Raw genomic sequence first — 10,564 nt, 5'->3', positions numbered from 1 at the left:
TTAAAGATACTCCTCAATCTCAATTTTCATATGATGAGATATATTTATTTTGATAAGTTTATCAAAAGTTTCACCGTGGCTTTGATTAAACAAATTGATTATTCCATTAAAGTGCAAATAATTTAGTAAGTTTTGTGACCATTGATGATATTCTGTCTTTTTTTCAAGCCTTCTTTTATTTTGACCGAAAACCTTAGTGATTGTCCTTACAGTTTCTCAACATTTCTAAATTAATTGAATATTAGATGCTTTATCTAACAATCTGTATCTATTAATGATGTTTTCCTCCACATTAAATTATCAATTTTTCCTGGTGTTTTTTTTAAATACTGTAATGATCTAACTTTCTGAAATTCATGTTCTTTTTTTTTTGCTACTGTTGATTTTGGAAAGTAATGAAATTTGTATGATTACGTCCAGTACATAGCACATATGTTTATTTATACTTTCTTTTCTTATTTTTAATTTTTTTCTTATTGTGTTTTTTTTTATTATTAATCATTTTATTAGTTTACATTTCAAGTGATATCCTCCTTCCTGGTTACCCCTCCACAACCACCCCCCATTCCATCCTCTCTCTTCCCCCTCCCCTTTGTCTCTATGAGGGTGCTCCTCCACCATTCACCCACTCCTGCCTCACCCCTCTAGCACTCCCCCACACTGGGGCATCAAGCAAAAATATGGAACACTTCACTAATTTGCATGTCATCCTTGCACGGGGGCCATGCTAATCTTCTTTGTATCATTCAATTTTAATATATGTGCTGCTGAAGCAAGCACTTCTTATTGTGTTTATCAGGAGTTCCCAAACAATGGCAAAGTAATGGTAGTCCTGGCAGGCATTATTTTCTTGCTCTTGAATTTAATAGAAATGCCTCTAAAATGAACCATGAAGAAGAATGGTTTATGGTATTTTTTTTTCCACAGCAAAAAATGTCGGTTTTGCTAAGAGGGTCTACTCCTTTCTATGAATAGGGTGTTGATTTAATCAAATACTTCTCTGCTTCTGACCAGGTAATAATATTATTTTTTTCCTTCTCTAAGTTATTGAAGTACTACAGCATCTTAATGGATTTACAAATACTAAATGTCCCTCATGTTCATGGAGTATTTTGGACATAGTCATGTTGCATATTTATTTGAATATATTATACATTCAGTTTTACAAATAATCATATTCATACTTGTAATTGTTTTATGATGATGTTCTTTTGGTTTATATTTTCTCAGATATTTAAATGTAACATTTTATTTATTTATTTATTTATTTATTTATTTATTATTGTGTATGTATATGTTTGTGCAAGGGGCACAGTGCTTGTGTGGAGGGTCAAAGGACAACTTGTAGGAGTTAGTTGTCTTCTTCAACCATGTGGATCCTAGGGACTAAATTCACATCATCAGGATTGAAGGCAAGGGCCTTCACTCGTTGAGTCATCTTGTCAGCAAAGCACTTTTTTTCCCTTTAGAGAGCTGAAGAACCTTTCTTTCAAATGTTTATGCTCAGAATTGTTTGGGAGTTTACTTCCCATTCCTTAAGATTTCTGAATGCATATAAATGTGCCTTGAAGAACTTTAATTCTCTTTTAAAGAGTCTCTGCTTGATTCTTCTTTTCCTTTCTGTTTTTAATATTATGGATGCATGCTTTTTATTCATTTTTTAAAGGTATTTCTGATGCTCTGTAAATGTTTCCAGAGCAAAGAGTTGACCTTATCTGGCTTTTATGAATTTTTTACCGTGCTGCTGTGCATCCGGTTTACCTGTTCCCAGCTAGGTAGGCTTAAAGACAATTTTCTGGTTTTAACAAAAATATTTCCTAATAATAGAAAAATAGATAAGTAAAACTTTCACAAAATCAGCTTAGATGGAAGTGGATCCTCATAACTCAAGCACGAGTCAGTAGCGCAAAAACTCAACCGGGGCCCTAAATACAAGTACAATTTCTTTAATCCTGCTTAATCATCACCTCACTGAAGTGCTAGCAACAGGAACCCAAAGAACAGCAGAACAATAGACCTCACTGGTAACATACCTACAAATGGGCTGGTGATTCTACTCCAGAGAGTGAGCAGACACATGATGGAAATGACAAAGAACCCTGTGTAGGATGTTCTCTGGACCTCACCAGAGTGTTGGTAGCTTTCCCTGCCATATTTAAAGCTACCTTCTTAATTAGAATGAGTTAAGATAGATAGCTTATTTTGATTTTTTTTTTGAAGTAAAAACATCATAGAGGATATGCTTGGGTTTACTTTAGTGGCAAAAGCTATTGAACCCCCCTCACAAAATGTATCATGATAAGCTAGAAGGACATTCTTTGTTAGGACCAGAATTTCCTCACAGATCAAATATGTCATTGCACACATGAAGAAATACTTTTTGGAAGAAATTCCTTTTCTAATTTGCTTATTTTTTGTATATTTATTTTGAGATAGGATTTTACTTTGTAGATCAGACTAGCCTAGACCTTTCCATGTAGTCTAGGTTGGCTTTGAACTCCATAGCCTCCTGCCTCAGCCTCCTGAGTGTGGAAAGTAGAGGCCTGCACTGCCATGGACAACCAGAATAAAGTCTTGGAAATAACTGCTATGTATGTAGTTGACTATCAGTGTAAGTGCCAGTAAGATGTGTCTCTTTAATGTGGTTATTAGATCACCTCTCAGTAATACGTGTCTAAAGCACATTGGCTGTGTGCACCGAGCTACTCCAATACATTTTCTAAAGGGATAGAGAGGATAGCCTCTCAATAGAAGTTTGCTTCTTTAATAACCATTAAGGAAAAAAAACCTCTTTCATAGAAATTGCAGAGGAATACTGCATCCCCAAAGCTACAGATCCAGAAGCTATGACTGCTGTACCAAAATACATCTCTCTACCATGTGAAATTTATCATTTTTCTATAAAGGTAAAAAAGTAGTCCAACTAAATTTAGGCCAGAAGGGTCATCAATGTACTTTAAAGAGAGTAGTAGAATGTTATAATTCATCGAAAAGGATGATAATGACCTGTATATGTTAATATATTAATAATAATATTAATATATTAACATGCAGGCTAATATACATATTTGGAGCTCTTATTAATCTAATACCAAAATGTTTTATAGATTCATCAAACTTTAAGATAAGAAAATGCATTTTCCTCAAGCAGAAAGATAAGCAATCCAAGTTTGATGGAATATTTCTCCAAGCAGACATTTTGAAGAGACAAACACAGTCAATCTGTCCCTTCAAGGTAAAAATGGTATTTTAACAAGTGAGAATCTGCTTTTATTATTATTATCATTGTGTTAAGGACAGATAGAACATTTTTGAAAACAGATGTCTGGGCTGTTTCATTCTCACATGATTTTGTAAGCAGTGTATGCCATAGTATTTCTGCCCAAAATTCATAAAATAAAAAGTCTCACTGGAAAAAAAAACATTGAAACAATCTTTTTATCTTTAGCTTATTTGCTTACAAAAATCAAAACATATTACCTTTGAGTTATTTGGCGTGAATAAGTGATTGACAACTGGCACCACAGAACTTTACTAACATATTCTTAGTGAAAAGCAAAAACTTTTTATGATGGATTCAGAGAGTGCGGCCAACACTGCGATTCTTGTGGTAGCTGTAGGCGTTCATCAGTAGCTTTTCCTCCACCAAGGAATCTAAATATTGTTATTCACTGAATTTAGATTTGAATCTTGGAACAGTGTCATGGAGATTTTTTTCCTTAAACAATGGGCTGAGAAGCACCTTAAACAATGTTCAGCGTCACTAGTCATTAGGGAAATGCAAATCAAAACAACCCTGAGATTTCACCTTAAACCAGTCAGAATGGCTAAGATCAAAAACTCAGGAGACAGCAGGTGTTGGTGAGGATGTGGAGAAAGAGGAACACTCCTCCACTGCTGGAGGGATTGCAAGCTGGTACAACCACTCTGGAAGTCAGTCTGGTGGTTCCTCAGAAAACTGGGCATAACACTTCTGGAGGACCCTGCAGTACCACTCCTGGGCATATACCCAAAGGATTCCCCAGCATGCAATAAGGACACATGCTCCACTATGTTCATAGCAGTCCTATTTATAATAGCTAGAAGCTGGAAAGAACCCAGATGTCCCTCAGTGGAGGAATGGATACACAATGGAATACTACTCAGCAATTAAAAACAATGAATTCATGAAATTCTTGGGCAAATAGTTGGATCTGGAAAATATCATCCTAAGTGAGGTAACCCAATCACAAAAGAACACACATGGAATACAGTCACTGATAAGTGGATATTAGCTCAGAAACTCTGAATACCCAAGACACAATTCACACATCAAAGGACTCCCAAGAAGAAGGAAGGAGAGGTCCCTGATCCTGAAAAGGCTTGTTCCAGCACTGTAGGGGAGTACCAGAACAGAGAAGTAGGAGGGGGTTGATAGGAGAATGGGTGGAGGGAAGAGGGCTTAGGGAACTTATGGGGAGGGGGGAAATGGGAATGGGAAAATCATTTGGAATGTAAACAAAGAATATAGAAAATAAAAAATTATAATAAAAAACCCCAAAAAACCAATGGGCTACATGTGGAATATTTGCATCCTGTGCCTTCTCAGGGTTAGTTTCTTCAAATGTAAGGCCATCCAGAACATTGCTGTATTCAGCATGGGTGTTTAGCCTTTGCTTCTTTGGCATCTTATCTCGTACTCATCATAGCCACCCCTGGGACATAGTTTGAGAACTACTACCTCACTGTTTTGTCTGCAGTGGGTATCTTAAGGCTTTAATGGTACAGGATTTATTCAGTATAAGGATGGTGGCTATTCTATGGAATTTTGCTTGATTACAGTTATTACAATACACATGCTTTGATTCTTTGAATATTATAATATCATTTTAGAGTTCAAATTTTTAAGAATAAGATAGTCTTAAGTGCTCAGCTTAACATTTTTGGGGGGCTGGTGCCTGGAGTTTACGTTAGAAAGAAAGCTGAGGTGTTAGGCTAGAATGAACATTGGACTTCAACTTTTACTGTTTGGTTTGTTTTATCTGATACTGCTTTTCTATCTTTCCTATGCTGCATCTCGTGTTAGATTTTTTTTTTTTTTTTGGCAACAGTTTGTAGTTACAGTTTCATCTTCAGTCATAGTACTCTCTTGCTTTGCGATGGCAATTTAACTGATTTATATGCTCGTTGTCAGCAGCATTTTTGATGTCACTTTTCATCTAAATTTTTGTCTTTTCTCTAACCTACCCTTCTTCTAACTCTTCAATTTACGAACTATTTTTATTTGATTTTTTTCTATCCCATATATCAAGTAACAGGCTCTGCAACTAACTTTTAATGCTACAAATGAATATATTTCATTAAAAACATCTTATTATAGTTTCCTGCAATTATCTGCACCAAAAATTAAATTAAAGGGATTAGAGATTTCACTCTGATGTAGAGTGCACACCTAGCAAGCACAAGGCCCTGGGTTTAGTCTCCAGACCAAGAAAAAGAAGTAACTAAAAGGTTAAAGAAACATATTTATTATTCCCAAAGCATCTAAAACTTCCCTTTGGAGAGCTGCGCGTCTCTTCTGTCCACTGTGTTTTAGGAATGAGACTCTGGTTACCAGGTTCCCACAGCAAGTGCTTTTGCCCGCCCAGTAATCTTCCTGGATCGATTGTTTTTCTGAAAACCATTCAATGATAATTATTAGTTTTGCTTCAGTTTTATCTGAATTATCAATTATTAGTTTATCTTTGGTTTTAAAATGAATTTTGGTACTTCTTTGAAGTCTACGCAAACAAGCATCCAGCCAAGTCTTTACTTGTGGCATTTTATCCTACAGTTACCCATTCTTCATATTTCTCTAAGTATTTTAGTTTCTACTTACATTAGCTCAAATACAGTTTTAAAAAAGCATTCTGCCAATGTTCTACTCATATGTTTGTGCTTGAGGGTAAAAGTCTGAGTCCAGCTTGAGATCTGGTTCCTTTCCTATTCTACAAGACCCTCCTGCCCATCATGTGTTGAACAGTTTTCTTATCCTTGTCATTTTAAAATAGCCACAGTATAGTCCTGTGTGATTTGTTTTCATTAATTACATTTGGCCCATGGAAAGCAACTTCTCTTTGAGATGTCAGGGGCAGGTTTCTTCTGCATAAAAACATCTTCCTTTAATATAACTCTGATAGATGTTGATGTCCTACACATCGTGGTCCCTTCCAGGAGCATTGCTTACGTCTGTGTGGCTTTTAATTCTCTGTAATATATGTCTTTTAATTTCTTTGCTCTGCTGTTTCTGAGGTGAGAGGCATTTGAGGCATGGTCCTCTTGACTGGCATTGTCTTCCGTCATCTGCAAAGCAACCGTAAATTTACATACAAGTTGCTAATAACAATACATATATGTATATGTACATATGTATATATGTGTATATGAGTATATATGTATATGTGTGTATAAGTATGTGTATGCATGTAAATATACATATTCTTCTTGGCTGGGTCCTTATTCCTTCCATCACTTAGTTTATAGTTTATACAGACTTCATATTTTCTTTAAATGGAAAGCCAAAACATGTAGTTAAAAAGACTTTTGGCACTATATTCATACATTCTCTCTCTCTCTCTCTCTCTCTCTCTCTCTCTCTCTCTCTCTCTCTGTGTGTGTGTGTGTGTGTGTGTGTGTGTGTGTGTGTGTGTGTGTGTGTGCCAGAATGTAGTCTGTAGTTTTGGACTCTTTATTGGCATGAGAAGAAGAGGAGACATTCAGCCTCCAGGGCAGAAGTGATCCTGGTTTGCAGCAGTAAGAGTGCTCAGGATGCCCTGGTCAGAATACTCATCTTTCTCATCTTAGGCTGTTGCTGTCCTGGTCCTCTCTCATTTCCTTATCTGCCTTGTAGATGCCCCTGTTGGAGGAACTGAGTTTATATTTCATGAGGGAAGCAGAGTAGCCAATATGAAATTTCAGGCAGACCCTATAGGAAACTTGGGTTTTTAACAGTAAAGTCAGATATTACAAGAGGGTGGCTAGTAGAGAATCCACAGGCTGTGAATCACGTTACCATCTATGGATTATTTCCAGAAGTGATGGTGCTAGGGGCAGCCTCTGGGCCACTTGAGGCAAGTGTGATTTCTTTGTTATCCAGGGCTCCTAATTATTTACAGGTATGCTGCCTTCAGGTTCATCCTATGGAAAGTTTCATGTGTTTCTCAAAGCATGTTTTCTTGATACAACTCATTTCTCCAGTTTCTGTCAGTTCTCCTCCTCCAACATATACTGTCTGTAAATTTATTTCCACTTAAATCAGCCAGAAGCAATTTGTTAGTATTTAAGGAAGAGTCTGCCTGATGTATTCTGTATCCTGCTTTTTGGGTGTGTAAATCTGTGGTGTTCAGCCCTTATCTGCCAGCCACATGTGAACTCTAAGTGCCAAGCTGTGCTTGTATTAATCACTGCTGCTTTCTAGTTAATGCAACCAAGATCTTTGACCAAGGCCATATGTTTTTGTATTAACTCTGATGTTTTTCAGGTTTATTTGAGAAGCAGTCTGGTGTTTTCTCCTTAGCTGATGGATGAATTTGCTTGGATTATTTACAGTTACTTTGCTGTAAGAATTGTCATCTTGCGTTTTAAGCTGGGGGATGACTGACATACCTAACTATGGACCAATTTTGCTGAAGTTTATGAATCACACATTTAGGGAAAAATCTGTTGAGTTTAAATCAATCCTTTAGAATTTTTTCCTTCCTGGATAGTATGCATATGAGATGGTAGTTTTGTCTTTAGAAAATCAGAATGAAGAACCCATTCTTACATTTCTTATGTTTTATCCAGGGTACTTCCAACACCATGACCTTCTGTGCCCTGTCCAGTGAGCTCTTTAATGCCCAGCCTCTGACCCTGCTGACCTCTTCACTCTGAGTAGACACCCTAACAACAGTAACCTACTTATCCTTCTGTGAATCTATGTGGTTGAGCTCACTCACAGGACTCTCTGGGGAAGAAAACAAACCAAAAATCAAATGTTCAGACCTTGTTGGTTCACCTTTGCAGCGTTAGCGAGTACTTTCTTCTCTGTCTGTCTGTGGATTCCCCTTTGGGAATTTGAGGAGTTGAGTTGCAGAGGGGTGGGGTGCCTTAGGCCATTCTCTTCCTTTGGGTAGTGTCCGTCTTTCATGAATCTGGAAGATGTTTACCTAAATCACAATTTTGATTCCTGTGGAAATTCCACAAATCCTTATATAGTGTGTATTTTTAGTTAATAAAAAGGGTGGAAAGGAGAATTATATGTCTCCAGCATGCTACTGGAGTAATCTGTTCCACACTGCTGAGAGAAATTTTAAGCTTTCTGAGAGCCCATAGATGCTAGCTTCAAAAAGGAGCTTGCAGCCGTGCACTGCGGTAGAGTGTGAAGGCTTCTATTATCCAAGCATCAAGTTAGGTGGAAAAATAAAATTGTATATCTTCTTCACACTTAATGCCAAAATAAACATTCTGGACACCCTGAAGACTAACCTTTAAAAAATGGGGGGGGGGGCGGGAGGAACAGAAAGGGAGCACGCATAATGTTAAAGTAGTAAAGACAGTCAGAAGGATGTCACAAAATTCAAGAATCTTAAAAGGAAAGATGTATAAATATGGACCTAAGATAAGGAAATGGCTCTTTATGGTTGTGAAAACATTGAAACTGGGGTTAGAAATATGGCTCAACTAGTCCGAGCACTTGCTGCTCTTACACAGGACCAGCACCCATGCCACCCAGTGTATAACTGCCCATAAACTTCAGCTCTTAAGGTTCAGTGCCCTCTTCAGCTTCTGTAGGTACCTGCACATACATAAACACAGATATACATACACACATAATTATCAATAAAATAAGTCTTAATGAGTATGTTGAAACCAGGTTCAGGAGACAAATAGAAAACTAGAAAAATATTTACAAACTACAACAATTAGTGCACCACAATGTGAAGATTATTTATAGTCAAATAAATAAATAAATAAATAAATAAATAAATAAATAAATAAATAAATAAATAATGTCATTTTCTAAACAAGTAAAAGACCTTATGGATATCTCATAAAAATGTTTAGAAGTTCTTTTGAGATTTATAGGCAAAGTGCTCCACTTAATATTTAAAAAAATAAATACCAATTTCAACTGTTGAATTGCACAACTATACACTCTGATAAGACATAAAAGGCTTTAGACTAATATAGAATTTGCTTCGTGTTTTGAAGGATGCTGGAGCCCCACAAAGGCACAGTGACTGCATTTTCGTGGGAGATGAGGCAGGTTCCCACATCTGCAGCCCATCTGGCCCTTTCACTAGCATGGGGGCAGGCACAGATATTAGGGACAAGAAGCAAGTCATGCAGGGCCTCTGCCTTCGTGTCCTGAGACCTGTGTTCCAGTTCTCAGTCCGTTCAGGAGCACTCTCTGCCACAGAGGAAGGAGACACCGTACCTGTGTTTGCTTATGCCCATGCTTTCTGAGCAATCAGAATTCTGTGGTCAGGTTAATGCAGTTCGAGGTTAATTCTTTCCTCTTAACGTGTACATCAAAGAGCTGGGTAGACGCGCAGGAACTTGAGAGGGCAGGTTGATCGCCCTTATTCAGATTTCCAAAACATACTCTCTTTCACTTAGTAGTTTCAGGTGTGGGAATGCCTCCTACCGTTAAACCCGCTGTTTTGGTACAATGATGAGAACAGCCTAAAAAATTGTCCACAGAGGGTTTGATGATATAAATTATGGTAAGCCACATCACAGAATAACTGGATTGCTTTTCCAAAATGAGAGGATGCTCTGCATATATGGAAACCGAACAGTTTCAGAAGTCTGTGCAATAACAAAGTAACAGAATAGCACATGGATGTCAAGTTCTGTAAGGAAAAAGAAATACGTGCTGTGTCATTGTGCATTTGCAAAGCCTGGAAATACTAGCAAGACAGTGCTGTTAATCAGAGAATGGGAATGAGAATTCCTCCCAATTTCCATGCCTCAAGAATACTTTAAAAGTGAAGTTTTTCCAGAGCTATTCCAAAGATTGGAATGTGTGTGTGTGTGTGTGTGTGTGTGTGATTTCTTTGGGATTATTGTGGATAAGTAAACAATATTTTTCTTTGATTTAAACTCTTTTTATCTAAAGAATAGAAGTAGGTATCATAAAGCCTTTGTCAAAAACAACCACTATTCCACCAAGTCAAATTCTCCTGTTAGTGTTGGCCATGAGTGTGATATGATGGAGATGCTACTGGTTTACATTTTGGACAGACAAGTGCAGAGTCAATATCCATTTCCTCAGTTTTCTCCTCTTCTCATTCCTGCAGAGCCCTCTGCTGCCTGCTCAGGCCTATTTGAACTGCCAAACAATGATTATTTCCCAGGGTCATCTGGCTTTACCTTTGCTTCAATTTTTGGTGGGGATGTTGTTAATTTCTATGGCTTTTATGAACCCTTTCTATGAATGCTGCTTTGTCCAAGGCAGAACTTATGAAAAAGACTCCTGGCATTTTCTGGAATGACTGAGCCTCAGGTGGGTCATGACAGCAAGAAGCCTGAGGAACCTGAACCTACTTCTATTGGGTGTAGG

At 37.4% G+C, this 10,564-nt stretch overlaps 1 non-coding gene across 1 annotated transcript; it reads right to left on the bottom strand.

Moving 5' to 3' along the window:
• Positions 1-674: 674 nt before the first annotated feature.
• LOC127691815 (U6 spliceosomal RNA) lies at positions 675-780 on the bottom strand. Its single transcript, XR_007979388.1, has one exon. It is a non-coding gene; the product is annotated as a U6 spliceosomal RNA (small nuclear RNA).
• Between the last annotated feature and the right edge of the window lie 9,784 nt (positions 781-10,564).

Source organism: Apodemus sylvaticus, chromosome 8 (genome assembly GCF_947179515.1).
Source record: "Apodemus sylvaticus chromosome 8, mApoSyl1.1, whole genome shotgun sequence".
NCBI classification, from domain to species: Eukaryota; Metazoa; Chordata; class Mammalia; order Rodentia; family Muridae; genus Apodemus; species Apodemus sylvaticus.
This window is presented reverse-complemented; position numbering and strand designations above follow the sequence as displayed.